General features: G+C 34.0%; 1 pseudogene; it reads right to left on the bottom strand.

The window, feature by feature from the left end:
- Positions 1 to 14,211: 14,211 nt before the first annotated feature.
- Positions 14,212 to 22,102, bottom strand: LOC149576137 (putative auxin efflux carrier component 1d; annotated as a pseudogene).
- Between the last annotated feature and the right edge of the window lie 4,841 nt (positions 22,103 to 26,943).

The following is a 26,943-nucleotide window of genomic DNA, read 5'->3' as shown; positions in this document are numbered from 1 at the left end:
TGAAAAAGAAAAGTATGGATACTATAAGAAACATGCACTAAACAAGAGCTGACATTTTGTCTACATCCTTGTCGTAGATTTTTACATCTCTGAATTGGAAATTGATAATAATTCTAAGGACAGTAACATTGTAATAATTGGCTTGGGAAATGAAATGATTAGTTGCTTCAGAGAGCTTATTCAGGGCTATGTTTAGCAATTACCAGATTTGCTGATAAAACACTCCAACAAGTGGGCCAAAGAATTCCAAGAAGACAAGATAAGAAAGGCTTTGGAGATAGCAAAAAAGCTCATATCACTGATGGAGATGATAGTAATAGGGGATATCAATGTCAACCAAGCAAATAAATAAAGATAAAATGAAAGAGTAGAGAATGAAATTCAAATCAACTTGATGGATTGAAAGTAAAAGGTCATGACATCTACTTCATTTTAAACTTATCTATCACGTACTCTAAATTCAACATCAACCCTTGTAAATCATTACATATAAGTCATTTGCTAAATGAATATTTTCTATTTTAGGTTTTTCCTTGTTTGGTTTGTATTGATAAGATGATGAAGTTAAGAAGTTTTGTATTGATTTTAAAAGTAAAAATTCAAGATATGCATGAGTTTTGCAGACTATCTTCAATAGAGAATGATCAGTCAGCCAATAAATAATCAACATGTCCTAAACACTGACTACCCACCCACACAAAATAATAGATATATATAGAGAATAACTTCAAGAATTATTGATCTATAAGTAAGATTGACAAGTGAGTTTCAACACACATAACCATCTTCACTATACATGCTGAGTATACAATGGAAGTCGAGCTATAATTATGTTATGTTTCAAGTCACAAATAGTGCCAAGAAAACTACAGTTGCTACCAAGCACAACATATTATAGTAGATGTCGAATGACTCAAGATCCAACAGGAGCCAAGCAAAGAAGAATTCAAATAGGTGCTGAGCAAAGAAGGAATTCAATAGGTGCAAGGTGATATAGTAATCCTATATGAGCCGAGTAATTCAGGAATCAGTGAAAGCTAAGCAAGGAAAAAAACTAACAGGTGCCGAGTAATGCAGAAACTACAGTAGATGCTGAGCAATCCAGAATAGATGGTGTCAAGCATCAGTATTCCTTCATGTGCCAAATAATGCAAGATCAGCATAAAATTTTGTGCAATAGCAAGCCAAGATGAAAAATGGTTATGCATGACTCATTGGTAGGATAAAAGGATAAGATCAAATCCTCACAATCACCTATGTAATCCTCATGTAACCAATCAAGAAATTGGAAACTGCATGCAGCCAATAGGTGAATTTCAAGGGTTTGAGTGGGAATATTTGAAACAAGAATGCATGGCGGACCACTAATCTTTATAAGGGAGTCTTGATGCCATCAAAAAAAATGAGAGTGAGGAAAAAAAATAAGAATTGTGAGAAGAAGGAAAAGTAGAGCCTATTAAGGTTACTGCAGAACATTGGTGTCAAATATTTAGAGGGAAGGACAACATTTACACATCTAGTTAATCAGAACAAAAAAGGGAACACAATTAGCAGATCAGATCTAGTAGAGATCAGTTAATAGTAGAGAAGATCAAGTACCTAAGATTAGCATCAGAGATTGCATTAGATCAGGTGTATTACTCTAATACTTTCTCACAATTGTATTAGGAACTTGGAAATCCCATGGACTTGGGTAGGTTTAACAACCTTCTGTAAATCCTTTAACAAGGTGGCATTTTAAGTTGAATTTTCTTAAGTCCTCTAATAAGGCACACTCCTAACAGGGTGTAGAAATCCTTTAAAAGGGTCACATTTAATAGTGTGTTGTAGTCTTTAATAGGACAGGCCTTTAACAGGGAAAACCATCAAAAGTGGTTGAAATCAATTGTTGCAGTAATTTTGTGGGTATCATCCCCACCCTAGTTTTACCTTCTTATTCCTGGAGGGTTTTTGGGTTACCAAAATCTCAAGTGTTATGTGGTGATGCATGTTTGTTTCTCATAATTTTTTAACATTTATATGTGTGCATGTTAATTTTAGTTATATGTTATTAAGGGTTTAAAAGTGGTTAAAAGGCCAATACTTATGATTCACACCCCCCCCCCCTCTTAGAAGCATTCTTCCCATTAAGAAATTCCAACAATTGGTATTAGAGCCAAGTTCTCTCAAGAAGAAGCCTAATAGCTTGGAGGAAAATATCTAAAGATGGAAGTTTTCAAACTTGGAAAGATCATTGAGAACCAGGTGATAGATGTGCATCTCGCTCTACACAAAGTAGAGGAAGCTAGAGAGGAATTAAGAAAATCCTTAAAAAGAAGGAAGGAAATAGCTATAGCCAAAAATGATATTCACTACGAGTATATTGACACCACACAAGTATTTGCCAAAGTAGATTCCAAAGAATTTGACGTAGCAATAGAAGAACTGATGGAGAAAAATAGAATCCAAGCAAAAGAGATAAGAACTCTTAAGATAGAACATGAATCACAGGCCATGATGCTATGTGAAATCACTGAACAAAAGAAAAGAGCAGTTGAGGATAGAGTCATGATGGAAGATGACAAAAGAAATCTTGCAAATAGACCTGAAGAAAAATGTACTGAATTAACAAGGATCTCAAACATACAAATGGATACACTCACCCAAATGATGAACCTTCATCATGAACTCAATATGAAAGATATTGAGATCTCTACCTTGAGGATGCAAAATGAACAACTACAGAATGAATTGAATAGAGAAAAAGAAACAACAAAAAATCTCAACAAGTCAAGTGAAGCTATCAAGTACTTTGAACAGTTGCTAAAATCTCCAAGATCAACCAATGATACATCAAGACTTGGATACATCAGTACTAAAGTTGGAGAATCATCAAAGAGTGTTGAGCATTGAAGTGACAAAGGTAAGGATTCTAAACCCACTTGTTATTATTGTAATAAAAAGTGGCATACTGCTAATGTTTGTATGAGTAGAAGGATCAAAAATCCAAACACACCCAAAAGCAAGCGTTACTACCACAAGTGCAACATGCAAGGACATATGACACAAGACTACAGGTCTAAAGTCACAAGGACACAAAGATCTAATGGACACTGCCATAATTGCAAGAAGTATGGACATAGAGCCTTTGAATGCAGATCAAAGCCCATGTGGACACCAAATCAGCATGTAAGGAGGGAAAATTATGTACACCATTACAATTGGGATTACAATACAAGGCAAAGCTATCACTATTGTCAAGAGTATGGACATATACCTCAGAACTACATAAGAACATACTTCAAGGGGAACTATAAAAGATGGTTGAACCAAACTACTTGCTTCAGTTGTTTGAAAATTGGACATGTCAGCAGGAATTGTCCAACAAAGGCCAAGGCACCCAAGACTGAAATAAATAAGGGCAAAGAAAAGGTTGATGTGGAACACATCAGATCAAACATGAAGAAGACATGGTAGAAAAAGGATGAACCAAGTACATCCAATGGAATGGTCACTTCACCCACGAGGCCAAGTGATCATATCTCATCAAACTAATTGCAAGATGAGCTTATAGGGCTGATAAAGATAAAGATGTATCATACATCAGTCCTAAACCATGATGAAGCACTGCAACATATAAATTTGCATGAGGTAAGATGCTAAGACAAAACTTGAATGATGATGTCGAGCTGTCTTTGGTTGCCAAGTGAAACTGCAATGGTGGTTGAGTTATTAACAAATTCAATAGATGTCAAGTGTGAATAGCTACTAAGTGGATGCCAAGTTGAAAAACCTTTGGAAGCCAAGTGACAGGTGAAGGTACAGAAATGCATTAAATGCAAATTTTTTTGAGCTACTTAAAAGCAAAAATTGATTGATTTTGAGTCATTCAAATGAAGAGCAATTACCAGGAGCATGATTGAGTGATTTCTCAAGTAGTCAACTAGCAATTTATAGTGATTCAACATCTACCCAAGTGATTTAAGCATTTAACTAGGTACTTCCTTCAGGTGCCAAGTTTTACAGTTTGTGAAGTTTGCATTAAATGTCAAACCCTAGTTCTGTCAAAATGGCATCTAGTTCAAAGTCAACCCAAAGGAAGGAAAGCCATGAAATTCAACTTGTTAGTAATGAGGTTAAGAAACCTAAATTCAGGCCAATCCTAGAAGCTGCATATAAAAATGATCCCACTAGTGCCCTATCCACCATTCCTGAAAAAGTTGTTATGGTTCATGATGTGCAAAAATGTTACAACTACAAAAATAGGAGCCATAGGAGACTTAGAAATCTTTAATGCTTTTGACAAACTCTATGATAATGGTATATTGAAAGATGAGTTTTCTATCATAGAGAAGAAGGGTTTAACAAAAGCCCTAGTTTTTCCAATCATATTCAAAACTGAGTGGATACACATAATACTTAGCAGAATCAATGATGGAGCATTCTAGTTAGAGAAAGGACCAGTCAAGATTACTAAGAAAATGGTTCATAGGATCACAGGTTTTCCAACCCTAGATTGGCCAAAGACATTGAAAAGTGACAAAAAGGAAACAATTGACAAGAATACAGGAGTAAAGTGGAATAATAGAGGTATGACCATAGATACCATAACTAATCCACTTCTAGACTTTGCTGTGAGGATCATATCACATAAATTTTATCAGTCTAGCATCTTGAATAGTGTACCCTACATAGCAGTGGACATGGCTTATAAGCTTGTAAAGAAAGACCACACTTATGATCTTGTAGAGCTCATGTTGCAAAAGATTAATGAAAATCTTGGAGATATTAGAAAGTCCAAGGGAGCACAATGTAAATTTGGGTCAGTGCTAGTTTGTATGTTCTTTTATGTGATGAAGGAATTCCCTTCATTTGGCTAAGTCAACTGGAGTCAGAACAAAACAATTGTTGATCAAATAAATGATTTCATTTCACAAATAAGAGATAGATTTGATGATCAAATGTCTATCTATTTTTATGATTTCAAGAATGCAATGAAGAAAAGAATGAGGATACCAGTCTCAATGGTAGAAAAGCATGTAAATGACATATGCTTTCTGGTTGACATTGGTTCTACTTACATCCAAGCAATCCTTCCAATAGCAAGATGGCTTAGACCATTGAGATATGAGCTTGATGTTGACCAAGCTTCTGCGACGATCACAACATTACTTGTAGAGGAAATGGACAAAACTATAAAGGCATTTGGGACAAATGACACTGTCAAATCAAGAGTGGTTACCAAACTCAAGATAGCCACAGTAGTAAAGAAGAAGGAAAAGTTAGTAAACAAGATAAAGAAGAAATTTGGTGTTGAAGAAACAAGTGCAACAGGAAAAGCAGAGGATATTAGTGAAGAAGAAGAAGAAGGTGATGATAAGAAAGATGAGGATGAGCCAAAACAAGGGCCACTTGAATTAACACCAGGCCAAGGTGAAGACAAAGATGAGAGTGTCAAGGAAGAAGAAGCCAAGGAAGAACTCATCAAAGGCAAAGTCATCAAAAGGAAGGCAAAGACATCTCCTTCTCCTCAGCTCAAATCAAAGAAAGTTGCCATGACAACATCCAAGAAGCCAACAACCAGAGCTACATTAAGGGCCTCCACACAAAAGGCCAAAGAGGAAGCCACAAAGAAGAAGATAACCAAGAAGGTGTAGGAAGAGCCAAGTAAAAGGAAGAGATATGTGGCTCAACTTGATACTGATGAAGAAGATCAGTTTGAAAAAGTAAGTCATCCTCCTAAGTCCTCAATTGATATTTTACGTGAAAAGATTAGAAATGGAGACTTAAGTTATATGAAAAAGATTGATTTCAATAAGTTCACCAAAGAGAAACAAAATAGCATAGAAGAATCAGTCTATGCATTAATGGGATAGTTCAAGTATACACCTCTTAAACTTGATGGGCAATTACCAAAGGAATTGTCTAAAATTGTAGAAGATAGATGGCATTTTTGTCTACTGATGGAGAATGAGATGAGGGAATCAACCCTAGCAAGTATACTACCTGATTTGAGAAAGGAACAAATAACTAAAGAAGTCAAAAGGCATAACACTAGGTTTACACCTAAGTATAGGGCATTCTCCATTTTATAGAATAAAATAGAAGAAGTTCTACAGAAAACCACAAGATCATGGAAGAATTTATATAAGAAAACTAAAGATGTCCTTGAAGAGGAATACAAAGAAGAATCTATTGCTAAACCAGAGGAAAGAAGGAAGAGGAGAGAAGAGAAGATAGAAGTAGAGAAAAAGGTTGAAGAGGAGGAAAGAAAATGTACTAATGAGTAGCAAAGTGTGCAAGACACACAACTTCCACCTCCTAGCCCTCCTCACTCTACTACCACACCTACATAAATCATAAAGATTAAGGATATTGTTGACACCTCAAGTCAAAACATCAACCCATTAACTACAAAGGATCTCACTAAGATCCTTGACCAAACAACTCTTCAAGCATAGTTGTGTACAAGTCCCATATTGGTTAGTGTAGATGATCTTCAAAATTCAGTAGATAAACTCAAAGAAGCCAAGGTGTCACCACAAGAACCACCTCAAATCATTCAAACTACTGGACTTCCATTTCTTCCACCTCCATCACCACCAAGAATAGTCATACAAGCTCATCAGGAGCCAAGTGCAATAGCAGGTGAAGTCACAGGTATAATAGTATAGAGAGCAAGTACACCTCCAACAAAAGTGACACAAGAAGAAGAAGCTAAGAAAGAAGAAGAGGATACAGAAGAAACACAAGATAAGGAGGAGTCTACAATACAAACTTTAGTTGAATTGCCAAAAATAGGTACTCCTACCAAACCTATCCAGTAGTTGAGTACTGAAAAATTGACCTTACAAGTTAGTAAACCAAGCTCAAGTTCTATTAGGGTAGCCAGGACCATTCATTATGGTATTCCTGAGCTTGATGAAGAAATCCAAATACCCTATTATGATTCAAGCACTCTAAATGAGGAAAATATGAATGAAATATAGAGTGCATTGGATAAGAGATGGAGGCAAGAGGCATTGAGGAAAGGCTAAAAATATAAGCAAGCAATGATTGAGATCAAAGATATATTCATGGATGCATTCAGTCTACAACCTCCAGATTCTAATAGGCCAATCCTTGAGCAACTATCTGATATAGTTGACCAAGTGAATAATGAAGGCCATGATACAAATGTAAAACTCAAGGAATGCTTAGAGAAGAAATTTCTAGGCAAATTCAACCAAAAGATAGCCAATAACATTATTTTGGGACAGGTTGACCTAGCCAAGAAACTGGATAATGTAAAGATTGTATTAGGGAATATCTTTTCTCTTTATAGCAAATTGTGTGATTTTTCTAGGTTCACACAAGAAATAAATCAAAAAAATTTGAACCTTGAGAGCAACCTTAAGCTCTCCAGTATGAAACTAACCTCAAATTTTGCACAGAGTGAGAAGCATTTTACTCAAATGCTTCACATTCAGAGGGAATTAGTTGCATTATCTGCATAAGAGGCTACTATAAAAGAAAAGCTGATGCAAATGCAAGCATCTATCACTCCCCATTTAGAAGTCTTACATAAGGAGCAAATGTATGTAGAAATAGTCTTGAAGAAGGATCCAAACATTTCTACTCAGGAAGGACATGTTGATCTAGTAGCAGAGCTTGTAATCCAACACAAATCATTGGATATTTCATTGAATAACTAGGATGCAGCTCTCAAAATACTCCTTGAGGTAAACAAGACATTTTTGGCCAAGCATGGCATTACTGTTTAGAACCCTTTGACATAAGTATAAAAAAGGGGGAGATAATGTAGAAAGGGGGAGATAATGTAGAAAAGGGGAAGATAATGTAGGAGATATATTAAGGGGGAGCACAATTGCCAAATTTTAAAATTTTGTTCAGTTTGAAGTTGATTGACTGTAAATAGCAATAAAGGAGTCAAGGAACATGCAAATTTTGGTAATCACATGGAGACAGGATCAGAAGGCAAGAATAGGAAAAAAATAGAAAACATCAGGCACAATGGCACAAGATATTAGAATTCATGACATAATAAGGCATAATCAACTCAGGGGGAGTCATAAGGTATATTGTGTTCACAATATCTTCTTGAAATTTGTTAAGTGAAGAGAGGACACAAGGATTGGATCATGAAGGATTAGTAAGTTTTTTTGACACTCATGTCAAATGGGGAGATTGTTGATCTATAAGTAATATTGACAAGTGAATGTCAACACACTTAACCATCTTCACTATACATGCCGAGTATACAATGGAAGCTGAGCTAGAATTCCTTTATGTGTCGAATCATAGATAGTGCCAAGAAAACTATAGTTTCTGCCAAGCACAACACATTACAGTAGATGCTGAGTGACTCAAGATCCAACAAGAGTCGAGAAAAGTAGAAGTCAAATAGGTGCCGAGCAAAGAAGGAATTCAATAGGTGCCAAGTGATACAGTAATCCTATACAAGCCGAGTAATTTAGGAATCAATGGAAGCTGAGCAAGTCAAAAAACTAATAGGTGTTGAGTAATACAGAAACTAAAGTATATGTCAAGCAATCCATAATAGATGGTGCCAAGCATTAGTATTACTTCATATGTTGAGCAATGCAGGATCAACATAAAAGTTTGTGCAATTGCAAGCCAAGATGAAAAATGGTTATGCATGATTCATTGGAAGGATAAAAGGATAAGATCAAATCCTCACAATCACCTATGCGATCCTTATGCAACCAATCAAAAAATTGGAAATTGCATGCAGCCAATAGGTGAATTTCAAGCGTTTGAGGGGGAACATTTGAAACAAGAATGCATGACGAACCACTAATCTTTATAAGGGAGTCTTGATGCCATTGAACAAAACAAGAGTGAGAAAAAAAAAAAAAAAGGAATTGTGAGAAGAAGGAAAAGTAGAGCCTATTAAGGTCACTGCAGAACATTGGTGTTAAAAATTTAGAGGAAAGGACAACATTTACACATCCAATTAATTAGAATAGAACAAAGAACACAATCATCAGATCAGATCTAGCAGAGATCAATTAATAGTAGAGCAGATCAAGTACCTAAGATCAACATCAGAGATTGCATTAGATCAGGTGTATTACTCTAATACTTTCTCACAATTGTATTAGGAACTTGGAAATCCCATGGACTTGGGTGGGTTTAACAACCTTGTGTAAATCCTTTAATAGGGTGGCATTCTAAGTTGAATGTTCTTAAGTCCTCTAACAAGGCACACTCCTAACAGGGTGTAGAAATCCTTTAACAAGGTCACATTTAATAGTGTGTTGTAGCCTTTAACATGGCAGGCCTTTAATAGGGCAAACCATCAGAAGTGGTTGAAATCAATTGCTGCAATAATTTTGTGGGTATCATCCCCACCCCAATTTTACCTTCTTATTCCTGGAATGTTTCTGGGTCACCAAAATCTCAAGTGTTATGTGCTGATGCATGTTTATTTCTCATAATTGTTTAATGTTTATATGCATGCATGTTAATTTTAGTTATATGTTATTAAGGGTTTAAAAGTGGTTAAAAGGCCAATACTTTTGATTCAACACCCCCTTGCTCTCAGAAGCATTCTTCCCATTAAGACATTCCAAAAAGAATCACTTGCCTTTTGGTTTTATAATAGCCTTTTTTTTGCTATTCAAATTGCAGAGTTTATCATCAAGGCCTAAAAGCAATAAAATAGAAAAATAATTTTTGGCTATCTACTATCGAATCCCAAATTTTGTAGCAGAATGTAATGTTTTCATATCCTTGTTTAAATACACTTCAAAACTTTCAAAGTGAATGATGAAAATCCATACTTAAACCTTTAAATAGAGTATTTACTAATTATAATGAGAAAAAGAAAGAGATTAGGGTTAATTATGTGATGAGGAGCCTTTTACTTCTTTGCATCTCCATATTGCTAGTCACTTGGATCAATTCTTTTCTCTTTCTTCACAAAATAGGTTTGGTCCTAGAGTTTAACAAGTCAAGAAAGTGAACCATTTAGGTTAGTGGTCTACCCTCCCAAATGGTTTCCTCAAAATCAATATAGATGGGTTTTTAAGGGGTAATCCACGTCCAACAGGAATGGGTGGTACTAGTAGTGGAAATTTAAGCCCTGTTTAGTTTTTCTTTTCTACTTCCTTAAGCTCTTGGAGGCTAGCCCTAGTGGCTATGTTGATGTAAAATTTAATATGTTTGAGAATGAATATGAACCTTTTTGTTAATATGATTCTAGATGTTAAGTAGTTAGCTATACATGCACCCTTATGTGTGATCTTTTTTCTTAAATCGATATAAAAAGGTGTGGCCCCTCAGGTCACAATTTATGTGGAAATCAAAAAATGTAAAATAAACATAGCTATGAGATAAGAAAAATAATAAACAATGCAATAATAACAAAAGAAATAGCCATTGCTAAAGTCTACCTTTCTCATACTTTGTCACTTGCATGAGCTCAAAAGAAGAGATGTTATAAGCCCTAGAAAAGACATAGTTATCGAACCTAGGAATTCTCATAAAAAATTTCAATGTAGAAATCCTTTCTCATCATGCATATGAAAAATAAGTCTCGCCATAGATTTTTCTTAAAATTATAGTCAATGAATTTAAGGCTATAAGAATGAACATGCCTACCAAATATGACACTTTGGGTTCCAACGTTGAAACTAAAAAGCATCAACCTACATTGGACAAAACAAATTAAACAAATTGAAATGGAGCACCCAAATCAGGGATTGCTAAATGTCCTAATCAACTAGTTTTTACGCTCTACAGTAACGACCTGGTATTTATACCAATTATGCTAATTTTTATGGAATATGTATCATAAATATTACCTCAAATCCAGTAGATTTTAGAGCTTCTAGAAACTAACTTGTGATACAGATGTCAGACAACCCATCCCCAAGTTCAATCTCTGCTTGTTATTTAATAATTATGACACAACAAAAATCAAATATACTAGTTTCCTATGGAAGTACTATGCTTAAACTCTATATGATTCTTTCATAATTTCATACATAGAAAGAATTCATTTGGGTGAGTCTAAACCTTAATCTTTTGGTGTTCTTCATTCTTTGGATCAAAAGAGTCACTCATATGCTACAAATAGTTGACCAGGCTTAAGTACTCTTCTTATCTCTTTATAGTAGTCAACCTTACTCATGAGTTACATAAAGTTTGTGACTATTGAGAATAAGGCATACAAGTCTATAATACTATAACAACTAAATGAGACACTTATGTCATCTTCTCGGTCAGTTATAAAAAAACATTTCATGATGATGCATAAATTGCAAAAATGCAAATTTGCATATCTCAATCAATGGATAAATCTTGCATACTTACCAAATCTAGGGCATGAAAGTAGCCTCAATTGCATATATTGCACCAAAAGAATCATTTGCAAAAGGCATATTCATGAAACCTCCCTACAAATCATATATCACAAATCAATTCTCAAAGAAATATACTTTCATGAAAAATGTTTAGAGAAAGTAGTTAACTGGTAATGAGCAATCTTCAAGCACTTTGATGTTGATTTGTGTATATATTATTTTTTTACCAACAAGAATTAAGTTGACTTGAACCTCTAATATGTGGTGAAACTAGTACATTAATAGTCTCTACATTTAACCATAGGAGAAATTGTTTACCTTTACAAAGTCATAGGTTCTATCCACTCCACAGAGCTTGTTCAATTCCTAAAAATGAAAAACTTGAGAAAATTGGCAAGGTGCACCAAATATTGAATGGATAGACAATAGAACCGCTTTATTTTCCAGCACATTCTAGTCAATATAAGGTTGTACATGCATAGATATCACATTATTAACATTACATGGTAGATATTCATTGAAGGACAAAATGAAGACATCCTCAATTGATAATTAAATTAGAAGCATGCATTTCATGATATTATGTGTCCAAATAAGACTATTTTTAAGGGGAACTTACTATTCCTCTTGCTATTTGGTAAGCATTATTGTTCAGGCCTATTATTGAAGTGCAACTACAGACAAATTCACATGGTAAAGGTTAAATAATTCTCCAATCAGAGTATAAATGGTTTGCATGCTATTAAGAAAATTAACCATTATGTATGTAAGTTTTATCCAATGAATATCTAATAGTAACTACTAAAAGTAAAGGCACAAAATAACTTGTTAAAGAAACAAAGGAGTGAGGCTAGGATTTTAGTACCATATTGTTGCCAATCTAATGATTATGTAGTATACTTTTTATGATTTTTCTTCCTGTTTTTTTCATATAAAGCAAATATTTGTATGTTAAATTTGTGTGATTTGCACAAGATGTCCAAAAGTCCAATGTTGCACTGTCCCTATCTTTCTATTCTACAATTTTGGAAAACAAGCCCCACTTAGATTGATAATGAACTAACCACAAAGGGGTCAATAGTTCAATTGGTAGAGCACTCTAGCAGCAAATGGAAGGTTTTAGGTTTGACACATAATTGGTCTATATGAGTTGTAGCTCAACAAATGGTATTAGAATTAAGATAAGAGCCCCAAGCACTTGATGTGTGGCTTTAGAGGCGCGTTGAACATAAACCACATCCCATTCTGATAATGGATTAGTTATGAAGGGGCCAATAGCTTAGCTAATATAGCACTTGAACAATAAATTAGAACCCTTAAGTATAAGGCTAGTTGGTTTGTATGAGCCATAGCTCAACATAAAGAAAAAGGGAGCAAAGAATTAGTAAAGAGTTCAAAAACCCAATAGCAAGTTCATGAGACATTAAAGCTGGATCCTTACACACATTTGCAGTTCCAAAAAGTGCAAGAACACTCTTAAATCCCAAGTGATACATGTAAGTAGAGAATTTTTTAAGTGTGTGAGGTAGTCATTGAAACTTTAATAATCTCTTCATAATTGAGAAGTAAAAACCATTTCTATAAGAGATGAGAAAAGGCTTTGTTTCTGTTGTAACAATTAATAAAGATATTGCTTTTGTAGCAATACATTGGTGAACCATGTAATTCAATATTTTCATGCAAACTTGTGTGTGTTCTATGGTTTCTTAGTTCTCCTCCTATTTTCCTATTTTTAAAATCACTCAACAATTGGTTTTAAAGTTGAATGAATTTGAGTAGAAATGAAGGACATAGGTGAGTGGTGGACTAAAAAATTCTTGGACTAGTATTTTAGAAGGTGGAAATTGCAAATGGAAATGTTGTTTAAGAGTTCCAACCCATGCCAATTTCAAACCCTAGCTATTTAAGAGTTCCAAACTGCTTAGAAAAGGAAGAGTTTGACCTCTGACATAGTTGGTTGAAAGTCTCCGAAGGTCTTATAGTTTCCTGAGTGAAATAAATAAGGATGGTTTCCCATTCCCAGAAAAGAAAAGATAAATAATCAAGGAAATGAATTTTGAATGGCAATATGAAGATTACATCAATTGCACCAAAAACAACTAAAAAAATAAGTAAGAGACCAACTTTTAAAAACAATAAGATAGCCTCCAAGGGGTTCAGCTTTATTGCTTGAAGGAGTTTTCATTGTAGATATCTAAGTTCAAAAACCAAAGGGACATCTAATATGGAACTCTAAGTTGTGATTCATGATAATTTCTAGTTAGTTTGTGACTCTTGGTCTTCCATATGTAGTTTCTAGTGTAGTTGCTGGAAAGAAGCTAGTACTAGTCTCTTGTTGTGCTTGAAATTGTATTGGTCTTATATTGATGTTCATATGAATGGAACATATGTAGACAATTATAACTATAAAAGAAGAAGAAAGTGACCAATCTACTCACTCAAAGGAAAAAGAAAAAAAAGAGCAACTTTGGGAGAGAATAATGAAACTAATATAGTTGCAATATGGTGGTATTTAAAACAAAAAGAGTTTTACAAACATCAAAAAAGAAAAAATCACATGCATATATCGAGTACCAAAAATCAAGAGAGCATAGAGATCTCCAAATGGTTGATGAATAAGACTACTATATAAGAACATCTCTACTATTGCCCCTTAAATTCTAAGATAGAAAACCTAACAATCGGGCATTTATGATTATCGAGAAAAATTACAACAAATAGGTTTAGAGAGAGAAAAAAGGTTCCTAATTTAAGCTAGTTTTGGAAATAAGTACCACTCAAAAGGTTTGCAACATTACTAGATGCCTAAGTCACAAGGTTTGAAATTCATATAATTCAGATGAAGTTTGGAAAGGATAAACATTTGCTGAAATTTGACATATCCTATGAATTAGCTACATACCTAGACAATAGCAACATGTAGCAATACTCACCTTAGACCAACAACAATAGAAGCTACAACCATTACAGCTAGCCCAGTAAGAAACTTGATTGCCATTGCAAATGTTGCAATTGAATTCCCACATGCTATGATTTTGGGTTGCAATACCATGAATAGTCATGTGACCCAAACAAGAAATTTGAAGCACAATATTAGTGAATCCATTACAATAACTTAAAAGTTATTTCTATGTGACAAACTCACTAAAATCTTAATCCAGTCTTAGATGTTTACAGGGCTTAGCCAAGCCATGCTCCAGGATGTGCATAATAACTCCTCAAAAAGAGAGATAGAGAAGGATTCAAAACATACCCAAACTAAACATGGCCATACCAAGACCAGCATTAGATAATATTCTTATTGACTGCTCTAGGATGGCAGGTATTTCAACTTACCATCTGCAAAAATGATTATAAAAAAATGAAAATATATCAAAGATATTTTATATTGATACAAAACAACATAGATTCATTTATTCATACACCTGTATGTCATAAAAATCCTTGCACACTTCAAAAAATTGTGTTCCCTTTCACTTACTCAAAACTAATTCAAATAAAGATGACATTCGATTAACATGGATCCTAATATTCACAAGTATAAGGTCATGTACTCCATCATAGCAGCCTATAGATTTAATTCTATTAACTAAAAGAATTCATTGTTTTGTGTACAATCCTCAAAAGTAATATTTTCCCTCATCCACTTAATCCTATACAAAAGGCGATATGGCAGTAGGGGAAGAGACCCAGTAATTGTTATGGGTCTAATTATTGTGAGGGTTTTCTAATAGATACTCTACAATTATCACTTTTAAAAAGTCTAAAAAAAATGATAATACGTGTAGTAATAGTCGATCACATATGTACTAATAGTTGATCATATTTTAACTTTCTTGGTTGCTGATTCATCCATTTGTGACACAAGTACTATTTTTAAGTGAGAAACTATTGAGAGGAATGGGTTTCATGTGAGTGATGGCACTTTTTGACCACTTGACATTCTATGGCCTCTACAAAGAGATCCATAAATGCCCAAATGCTGAAACCTTAGCTTTAAGCTCTTCAGTCACCTAAGGAGGTTTAATAAAAAAAAGTTGGCATAATTTGACTTACGGTTTAGGAGATTTAGATGTACAAAGTTAGCTTGGGTGGCTACTAGGCCTCTTCCCCTATAGATAGAACTATATAACATAAACCATAAACAATGGTAACCTTAGCAGCAGCACGAAATTGTTACAAAAACTTTATAGAGAAATAGGTTATGTCTAGAATAATTGTTAATCAATAGTGGGAAACAAAGAACTCTGATATATTCATGACTCACTTTTGAACAATTTGATATAGCACAGTAGTAGTAGAAGCAAGAAACAAACCTTAAGGCAATGAGAGACCAGGTGAGGCCTATAAGACTAGAATAAGTATTAGGATTGTGAGTGAGCTTTCTCCACACCATGATAAGAATAAGTCTAGTCATGATGCTCATAGGAGGCATATTTTTGAATTTGGAGTCATCACGGCCTTTGGGATTAAGCTCAATTATTTAATTGGAACCAAACTTGGAGATTCTTGCAAGGGGAGGAGGAGCTTCCTTGTGATTGATTTCCTCTTGAGCCATTCCTTTTTGCCCAAAACTAAAATGTTCGGGTATATATTCTTCATACGTTTGGTGGGCCTCGTGCAAACCTACACAACCAAATAACCTATCAAGCTAAAGATGTTTCATTCAAATCTATCAACCTTACAACAAAAAAACTACATAATGGTTAAGTTTCTACTCACAAGCTTATAAGTCTAATAAACTTCATAGATTAGTTTTAGAATTGGGAATACAATTTTAGTCTATAACATATCTTGATAATGAAAATATAACTTCTATAAATGTCTCCCCAGTTTAGATAAAAAGTTGTGACTACATCATTTGGTGATACTCAAGTACTAGCAATAACTGTATTACAAAATATGCAGGGGCAGCCTCAAAGTGAGGCTACCCTCAACACTCTCAAACCAAATCTTTCTTAGATAGTCATTTAAAAAAAAATTGGACTTTTTTTTTGGATCTAAATTTGAAAGACATCAAACCTGGGCTTAGCAAGCTTTTTTTTTGAGTGGCCCACTCTTGGTACCCCAAACAATGAAGCTTCTGAGGCACTAGATCTCTGACCAAGTACTGCATTCATCTTAGTTTTGATGTCTTGTGCCATTTTATATGCTCCAATACATCAATATCCATGCAAAAGGGCCTAAGTATATAATTATATATAAAAGTTAACATGATTGAACAAGAAAAGCATTTAGACACCTATGGGGCTATGGGCAACTACTGATTACGCACTTGGACCTACTAAGGAGTAGCAGACATATTACCTCTAGTGCTATGTAAAACCTACCTATACATGCAACATGGAAAATAACAAGGAACTAAGGCCATATATACATGGTGAGAAATACAATTTGGAAAGAAAACTCTAATCCAAATGTATAATCATTAAGCAAAAGTTTTAGCTCAAATGAAAAACCATTATACTAGAACCAAATACTAAAATTCAATTCACACTTTCCAATTGTGAATACATGAATTAGTGTAAGTTTGACATAGGATTTTGTGCTAAGAATTTATATACCCTAAAGGCATCCCAAGCATGTTTGTTGCCTTTAGCATTGTTGTCTAGTTTGCATACAATAACTGACCAACATTATCTCCAAATCTCTATGAAATCAATGTACTAGCAACCATATAACTATCTGTTAATGATGACTTACAAAATGAAGTCCCCCATTTTATGTGTTTAAATTAGTACCATTGTTCATGCTATGCTCTATTTTTATAAGTATTAAAATGGGTGCATTAACTAATCAAACACATTAAGGGATCCATCATCCATGGAATCTCTCAAATGAGGTAGCTTTAATTGTTCCTCATAAATTTTTGTTGCAATGACATTTCCTATCCTTGGGTTCTACCAGAGGAGAGGATCATTACCGACCAACTCATTAGTAGAGCCATTTAACAAACCTTCTATGCATTGTTGTTGTTGATGTGCTTGCCTCTACAACATTTGCAACTGCTGCATTTGCATCAATTTTTGGCCCTCTGCAATGTGGCTATGAATAAATGTTGCCTCTTCACCCAAACTTTAACCAAAAAATTTTAGGGAATCCGTTCACAAATTAAAACTTAAACCCTTAACCATCCTGCAAAATCACTCACCAAAAACTAACCAAAGTTCAGTTAAAATGCACACGAAATGTGTTTCTCATCTCGAGCATCCACTGTTATTGAAATTTTGTTAGTTCAAATTTTATTATGACCCAAGTTGGTCTAAATTTTGACCGACTTGGGAATACTTCTAATATTTTTGACTTGGTTAAATGATGTTGGTCAAAATTTTGACCAAATTGGGAAATTTTTATTTTTTTTGTGACCAACGCAGGAATGAAAAAAATAAAATAAAGAGGATTCATAGCCTTGGTCAAAAATTTTGGTAGAAAAATGAAACCAAATGTACTAGTGTTATAGCCTACGACTTGAGGGATCTTTTTTGGTTATCTATTAGCTCTAGTGGAGATTTCTTGTTTTGCAAATAATAAATTATGTCTCTGTACCAATTAGAGATACCCATGTCACAAATATTGTCCTTGCAACTATCATCAAGTTGATTAATTTGGTTTGCCTCTAGGTTAACTTATGTCATCAACTTGGCCAAACCTTGACCCCTGACCAATTTAGTAATCTGAATATCAATGTTAAACTCTTGTATCCTATTAATCCATCTACATCTTTTGCTAGATACCTCTTGCTATTAAAATATGTCCTCCACAGTAGCAGTAGGAACAAAAGCAATGACAGTAGCTCCCATTAAGTAATATCTAAAAGCCTTAACTCCTATTACCAGTGCATATTCCTATTTCTCATTGATGTCATACTTAAGCTCTGCTACTTGCAAAGACTTGCTGAAGAATGCAATAGGTTGCTCATAACCCTCCTCATTTTTTTGTAATATTACTACAGCAACAGTGTGAAATGAGGAAAAATGAAATGTCCCTTTACTGATTTTAAATGATATTTCATGCCTCTAATAATATTTTCAAAATCAAACAACTAATATCACAAAGATCCACCAAATTTCTCAAGAAACCCCAAATCGGGTATGCCAGAAATAGTGCCAAAAGCTTCATAGCTTCACCTATTATTAATAAATCTAAAAGTGGAAATTTTTACAAAAATTTGAGCAGAATAACAGCCTATAAAATGACATTTCCAGATCTATATAACATGCACACAATAGCTCCCAAACGGAGGACAAAAACAATGCTCATCAGGCTCCCGAAAATAGCACAAAATAGACCGAAATCACCACAAAAACTTAAAAATCTATCACAGAAGTATAATCATATCCAAATACATATATTCAGCTCTATTTTAACATTTAAAAATCTTATATACAGAAGCAACCCAAACTGATATGAAATACTCAACCGGAAACACCAAACTCTTACAAAAAATAAACCCGAAAACTCACAAATCTGCACTATTCAGCACAAAGACAAACTCTGCATGAGCATGCACATGGAATGGCTTCAAACTACCATCCTTAGCCTTCCTAGAAACCTGGAAACTCCCATTCTTGGGTCTCCCTGGAAACCTGCAAACTCTCGTTCTTGGGTCTCCTTCTCCACAGGTTTGGCAGCCTCTAAAGAATAACAAAGAAATGAGCAAAAATCAAGTTCTGGAATCAGAGCCCAAAATGCCTCCAAACTCCTTAAAAGAGGGCATAACCCTAACTCACATCCAAGAGGGGTTAATAAAACATATTTTAATAATAATTTTCATTTATTAGTCCATTAGCTTCCAAAGATTATCCCCTTTTTCCGAAACTTCACCTTTTTGGGCCTGCCTGCCTTAGAAAAGATTATTATTTTTAATTATTTGAAAAGGGGACATGACACAAAAGAAAATATGTGCATTGGTTTGTCATAATCTGGAGCTCTGAGAACAAGGGCATCTTTAATAACTTGCTTAATCTTTTGAAATGCAATACTGGGTTCACTATTCCATTTTATCTCATATCCTTTCTTTAGCATTCTTGATATAGGCCTACTAACCTCTACAAAATTTGTCACAAATCTCCTAAGAAAATTGATCTATCCAAAGAATTATTCAATGCCTTTAACACTCTTGGGTTTCTGAATCCTATTTATTTCTTCTACCCTTTCAGGGTCAATCCTTACTCCATCCTTGCCAACTAGATGTCCTAACAATTTTTGTTCAGTGACACCAAAGTTACATTTCCTTGGATTTAAAGATATTCCATATTTAAGGGACCTAATAAATACCTTTTCTAAGTGCATACAATGATCATTTTCATCATTGGAGTAAGCAATAAGGTCATCCTGATAACAACCAAAAATTTGTCAATAATATCAGCAAAAGCTACATCCATGGAACTTTAAAAAGTAGCCCCAGCATTGGTAAGCCCAAATGGAATCCTAACATAAACATAAGTATCCCATGGAGTAGTGAAAGTAGTTTTAAACTATTCTAATTCTTTGACAACTACTTGATTATATCCTGAAAATCCATCTATCATGGACATCAATTGTGAACTAGTGACTCTTTGCAACACGGCTTCCATATTGGGTAAACCATAATTATCTTTTAAGGAAGATATGTTTAGATTCCTGAAATCAACACATAACCTTATATCTCCATTTTTCTTCCTAAGAAGAACTAAATTGGATACCCAAGAAGAATGTCTGATAGGTTTTATAATCCTAGCATCTCTTAACTTGATCAATTCTTCTTGCATTTTGGGGGCCAAGGTTGGGTTTATTGGCCTTTGTTTTTGTCTGAAAGGCTTAGCATCTAGTTTCAAAGGGACTTCATGTTGAAAGAGATCTTCTCTATAGGCCTTTAGATCATCATATGACCATGAAAACACATGTCTATACTTCCTTAGCAAGTCTATTAGATCTTTCCAAATTTTAGGAGGCAATTTCTTACCAATATATACCTTTTTAGGTGTTTCTTGGGTTTCCAAGTTCACCTCTTCTAAATCCTTGAAATTATATCCATTAGTGTCCATTTGTGACCTATCTTGGTTGTCAAAAATAGTTTCTAAAACAACTAGACCCTTTGAGATTTTATTTGTCTTCAATTGCACAACTTCCTGCCCAAAAACAATATATTTTCCATATACATTTTCTACATAAGCTGCACAATCAATTTCTTGTCCTGAAAACATATGTTCACAATTCAAAAATCTCAGAATATCCTTGTCATCTTCAAAAACTTGCCAATTTTGAACATTATCAGGGATAGAAGGTCTAGTTTGAATCTCAATTTTAGACACACCAACAAATGTGATATCATCAAGTTTTATTGCTATGTTTTCCAGTAAATCTGCCATTTTATTATTTGTCCTATCTTTCCAAATTATTCCAAATGCATCAAAACATTTGATCATGTCCCACACTACATTTCTATATTGTTTTATTCTTTTATTCTTTGACACATAAGCATTTCTTACTTGGGATAACACCAATTTAGAATCTCCTACAACATGTAAACACTTTATCCCATGCTTATGAGCTAATCTAAGACCTAAAAACAAAGCCTCATATTCTGCTATATTATTAGTACAAGGGAAACTTAAAGTAAAGGAGAATTTGTATGTTACCCCTACTAGAGATATTAGCAAAATGCCTGCACTGGATCCATCTTTGTAGCATGCACCATCAAAAAACATAGTCCACAGATCACCCTTGTCTATTTTTGTGTCAGCTTCCATTTCCATCTAAGATTTATGCTTAGATTTTTTAAAGTCAAGACCTCATCTCTGAATGCATTAATATCTGTATCCACAAAAATTTTCATGTTGTCTCCTACATCTTCCTCTATCATGTATATACTCTTAGGCTCCCTATTGACCTTTATCAAATTCCCCTCAATATTAAAAGTAGCAAATGACAAATCACACTATAGACTCCCACCCATAGCAGCACTCCACTTTCTTGATAGTAACATGCCATACATCAACAACCAATACACTCATAGTAAGTTCTTTGTCAGGGTAGGTTGTTAATCTATATGGCAAAGAGTTTATAGTGCCTATGGCTATCACTTCTCTTTTATCCATAGCACAACATCTTCCTTGAGTTGTATCCACTTTTAAGCCTAATGCCTTCATTATTTCGAAAGGCATCACAATGTTGGAAGCACCAAAATCAATCATGCAATTTTTTAATGTTTTACCATTTACTATAATGCTTAAGAAAAATGGTTCAACATTTCCCAAACACTGATTTATAGAATTATCCAAAAACATTTAAGGAATTTGAGACACAACTCCTTCAACTTCATTATCCTTTACCTTTTCTTTGCTACTTTCTTGAGGACTGTGAGTTTCATTACAATCCTAACTTACTTTTACATCAATATTTCCCAACCATGCAATAGCCTTATTGCGGTGCTCAGGAATTCTTAGCAATTTAGACAAAGGAACCTTAACAGTAATCTGAGACAAAACAACAAACATATCTATGGAAGAACCAAAAGGATTATCATTAGTCACATTCTGTTTCTCATCTTGTTCCAAAATGTTTAGAGCATGTTGATGATTCTTATCATGTTTTTTGATGATCTTTGATACATTCTCATCTATTTTTTTGGGTATATTATTTGAGAACTCCACATCTTTATGATTTCCTCCTTTCTTTTGTTCTCACCTTCTATTAGTAATTTTAACCTTCAGAGTAGGAGCTTCTTTAGGTTTCACAATTTCACCCTTCTTAGGATCAACCCCTTTGATGAAGATACTAGCTACTTTATTACTTTCATCTTTCTGAGCCATGTTTCTAGTCAGAACCTAAGCTATCATATTGGTATTAATTTGATCAATTTCTTCTCTAGAAGGTTTTCTCAGTGTTACTTCTTGCTTTGCATTTACCATATTACACACATTGTCTTCCATATCACTCTCATTAGAAAATACTTGTTGTTGTATGAGATTCTAAAACTGTCTTTGGTCATATACATCTCTGTCATAGTCTTCATAGTCTAAATAATGTGATTCAAACATATTGCATCTTGCATAATCATTAGTTTCTTCTTGCTCATGAAAGTTTTCTACTACAACTTGATTTCCCAGGAATGACAATGCTACTGCACAAGATTTAGGGGAATGGGGTAATTGACATGCAAAACACCATGTAGGTTTAGCAACAAACTCAAGATCATCTACCAAATTTATAGAATATTTTGATAAAGGATCAAGGGTCACCTTGTTTTTGTTGTTCTTGGGAGGAGGGATACTAGGCTGACCATCCTTCTAGGTAGTATTGTAAGGGAAATTTTGTAGCCTATTTTGGCTATTGAAACTTGATTGATAAGGGACCCTATTATCAGTGGGGTTCCTATCATTCTTCATCTGAGAAAGATTCAGACCTTTTATAGCATTTAGAATCTGACTCATTTCACTAGGCTCTTGCCTTTTTCCTCTTATGGCTTTATTTTCTTCCTTTCTATTTATCTTATTCCCAAATAACCTAGGATCATCTCTTTTGCTTTCTAATTTCCCTAAAATCCTCAAATTATTTTCTATATTAATGGCAATCTTGAAAGCATCTCTTAAGGACCCAAGCTCTTTATCCCTAAGTTGGTATGCCATTTTACCATCAAAAGCATTTAGATAAGTGATCAAACATACCTTGTCATCAATTCACATGGCTTGCATTAGCTTGTACATCCTTTTCTAAAATCTAGTGTTAAATTTAGTGACAGATTCATTAGGCAACCTCTTAATATTATTAAATTCACTCAAGATATAGCTCTAATTTTTCTTGTCACCATATTGCTCTTTGAAAAAATATTCTATATCTTTCCAATCAACAATAGACAATTCAAGAAGTCTCTTGAACCATTCTCTAGCATCTTCTATTAATGACTAAACAAACAATTTCATAATGAAATATTCAGCTTCAACCTCATAATCACTCATTATATCAAGAAAACTCCTCAAATGGTCCTCACAAGAAATAGCATTATTTCCATCAATAGACAACCTTTTCCTCATTTCTTGTGGGATAGGATTTGGAAAACCAAGGATTCCATCAAAACATGTTTTCCTATAACCTTCTAATTGAGCAGGTCTCCTTTGTAAATCAATCTTGGGGTGATTAGCATTTTCTTTCTTAGTATTACTCATATTATTACTAGTGCTAGCATCACCAATAGATCTGTTAAGATATACTTTCTATGAAGATGAAGACAAGAAATAAATAGGTACCTTAGTGGTATTTTGATTCGCATCAATTAGATCTATCATCATCTTTAGGCATAGCTGTAAACTACTTCTTGAAAATTTCTAAGAATTTGATCTTATTGTTCATCTCATCTATAGCAGCCTAGCTTTCTGCAATCTCTAATCTCTTGGCTAAAGAATCTCTTTCTTTCCTTCTCTTTTCCAATTCAATATCAGAAAGTGACATGGAATCATGGATTTGAACTATCTTTACTTCTAGAGCAGTATAGTTCCTACTTTGCTATATCACAGGTTCCTCTAGATTCATTCTATGAGTTTCCAAAAAAAAATTCTCTTGCCTCTTAAGTTGTTCAACTTCTTCCACCATCTCAAGCTACCTAGAATTAGCTGCTATCTCATTTGCCTTCTTGATTTATGACATTTCCTTCCCTTTCTTTCCTAAATTTCCTATTAATAGCTTCTTTCTCAATAAGCTATGCTCTCAAAATTTCATTCTCATCAGGATTAGGGATAGTGAACTCAAATCTAGATGTTTTCTCATCATTGAAACTTTCAGGCTCTAAGTGTCTAGGTCTCACCTTTTCAGGGGAATAATCTGACATGAAAGTATTTGTGTTATGCTAGAAAAGATTGTTACTAGTCCTATCCTCCAAACTAAATGCATGTGGTTGCACAACCTTTTCCTAACATATCAGCTTAGGGGTATTATAGAAATTGTCATTAGACAAAATTGGATGAGATCTCAGACCTTTGGAGAAAGGCACCCCTTCAATAGTAGAATGTGAGAATTATCTTTCCCTACTAGTTGCTCTTGTGAATAGCTTCCTTTCTGCATCTGATTTCCCTTCATAGCCCAATTCTATCTTTCTCTAGGAGAGAGATCAGTTTGTAATTTAGTTATTGGGTTTTTCCTCACATTTTCCTATGTATTTCTTTTATTTTCCATAATTTGGGACAATAATTTTCAAGAAAATAACACTAGTTAACCATTTGAATTGCCACCCACCCTATCAAAATGAGAATAAATTTGTTGAGTGGATAATCACAATTACTCCACTTAATAGTTTCAAGTAAAATGTAAACAACTTTCAAACCCATGGGAATCTCCTCATGAAATATTTGCAACTCTACCCAAGGGGACACAAATCTCTAATAATTCACTATTTATGGCAACACTAAATGCAATTCCCTAGCGAAGTCACCATTTTGTTTGAAGTTCTTTCTTGTAAAGAACATATCAAGTAGATTTAAACTTGATACCAAGAAACAAAGACCAGGGACAAGCTTAAGGATGAGCTAAATCCTATGTTCAGTAAGGCTACATCTTAGTTTTGGACCAATTAATAGAGTCATCAGGACTCACTTCACTTTAGGCTCTGCTAAGCCAAAGTGGGAAAACCTAAGGGATACCATCTTATTAACCTAATACTCTTCTATGCAAGACTATCCCCTATAGCAAAAATGGTCAATATTCTTCTTCAATTTTCTAATAATTTTCCTTATTATAGAAGCCAACTACAATCAAAGAAAGAAACAAAAAATAAGCCATGACCCACAATTATAGCTCTTCAATACATAAAATCGGAAATTGATATTCATTTAAAGATTTGATTTTCTCGGCATAACCTAGGTATGCAACAATAGAGAACATGTATCCTTCAAGCTGACTAGTCCCTTATCCATTGGGATACCTTGGTTTATCCCAATAAATAAATAAATACAACCAAGGAAAGATTATTAATTCTAACAGTAACCCACAACCCTATCAATATAAACAAGCATTTACTTGGCTTCTTTGTTCCAACATCAAGTTTATCCTAAACAATTTTGAGAAAGAAAAATCCTCAAGTTTATTTATTTAAGTGACAAGGAACAATTTTGAGGACGTGTCCCATTTATTTATAACTTTTTTTGAGAAAGAAAAATGCCCTTAGGTGTTTGCCATATTTGCATTCCTAAAAAGTAATGTAAAATTCCTAAATTAGTCATTTGAAATTTTTGATTGAGTTGAAACTTAATATCATAAATCAAGGTGTTAGAACTTGAAGTAAGAATCAAATCATCAACATATACAATAATAATGATAACTTATTCAAGTTTTATTAGTTTACCTCTTCAAGGTACTCTTTGTAAGAAAATATTGATTTTAATGTGTGGCATGAAAGGCTTGGTCATTTGAATTCTAATTATATATCCATGATTCCATGTCACTTTTTGATATTGAAATTGAAAAGAGAAGGAAAGAAAGAGATGCTTTAGCCAAGAGATTAGAGATTGCAGAAAGCTAGGCTGCTATAGCTGAGATGAACAATAAGATCAAATTCTTAAAAATTTCCAAGCTATGCCTAAAGATGATGATAGATCTAATGATGCGAATCAAAATACTACTAAGGTACCTATTTCTTTCTTGTCTTCATTATTATTGTATATGTTGATGATTTGATTCTTACTTCAAGTTCTAACACCTTGATTTATGATATTAAGTTTCAACTCAATCAAAAATTTCAAATGACTAATTTAAGAATTTTACATTACTTTTTAGGAATGCAAATATGACAAACACCTAAGGGCATTTTTCTTTCTCAAAGAAAGTTATAAATAAATGGGATACATCCTCAAGTTTATACCCTTAAACAATTTTGAAAAATATGCCTCCCAGACTAAATAGAGCATATTTAAAATTGAATTTTTTTAAAAAGCTCATATAGTCAAACTATTCAAATATTTCAATTTTAAAATCTAAGTGCTAGAGAATCTTTTGAAATTTTATTTTTAAATCATTTTCTTCTTTCTCTCCTCCCCCTTTGCCACATGTCAATCTCAGAGTCTCTGCTCATCACTTCGATGAGCCCCTTGATGACTAGGGACACGTGTCATCAAATCACTACCTCGCTATCCATAACTTTCGCACATCTTTCTATAGAAAGTTACTGATAACCACTAATTTTTCTTTGATCCTATGGTAGACATTTGATACAACCCTTAAGAGAACAATGGTGGGTCCCTCACTCACTACCTCGCTATACATAACTTTCAAGCACCTTTCTATAATGAGTTAGCGAGTATCATCAATTTATGCTTGATTTGACAATTTAGAATCATTGACATGTTCTATGCATGGGGGTGGGTCCAAGATATTGCTGTCACTGAGCTGGCCTAACATGCTAGCACACATATATATTATTTAATTTCCAATGACATCATTTTTTCTTGACTCTACCATATTTTTCATTTTCAAGCATGTCGCTACCTTGCTACAGATAGGAATCAAAAACTTCCCTGTAGTGACATAGCAAGTTCTGGCAGAGTCAAAACTTCCCACCTATAAATGCTAAGTAGGATGCCAGTGTGTCACTTAATCTACACAAATCATTTTTGACAAATCACTTGTTCAGGGCCCATCTTTTATAAAATTTCCATTACATCACAAC

The sequence above is a fragment of the Cupressus sempervirens genome, chromosome 1 (genome assembly GCF_028749045.1).
Source record: "Cupressus sempervirens isolate cs-2001-9-10 chromosome 1, ASM2874904v1, whole genome shotgun sequence".
Classification (NCBI taxonomy): domain Eukaryota; kingdom Viridiplantae; phylum Streptophyta; class Pinopsida; order Cupressales; family Cupressaceae; genus Cupressus; species Cupressus sempervirens.
The sequence above is the reverse complement of the archived record's forward strand: the minus strand, read 5'-3'. Positions and strand labels throughout refer to the sequence as shown.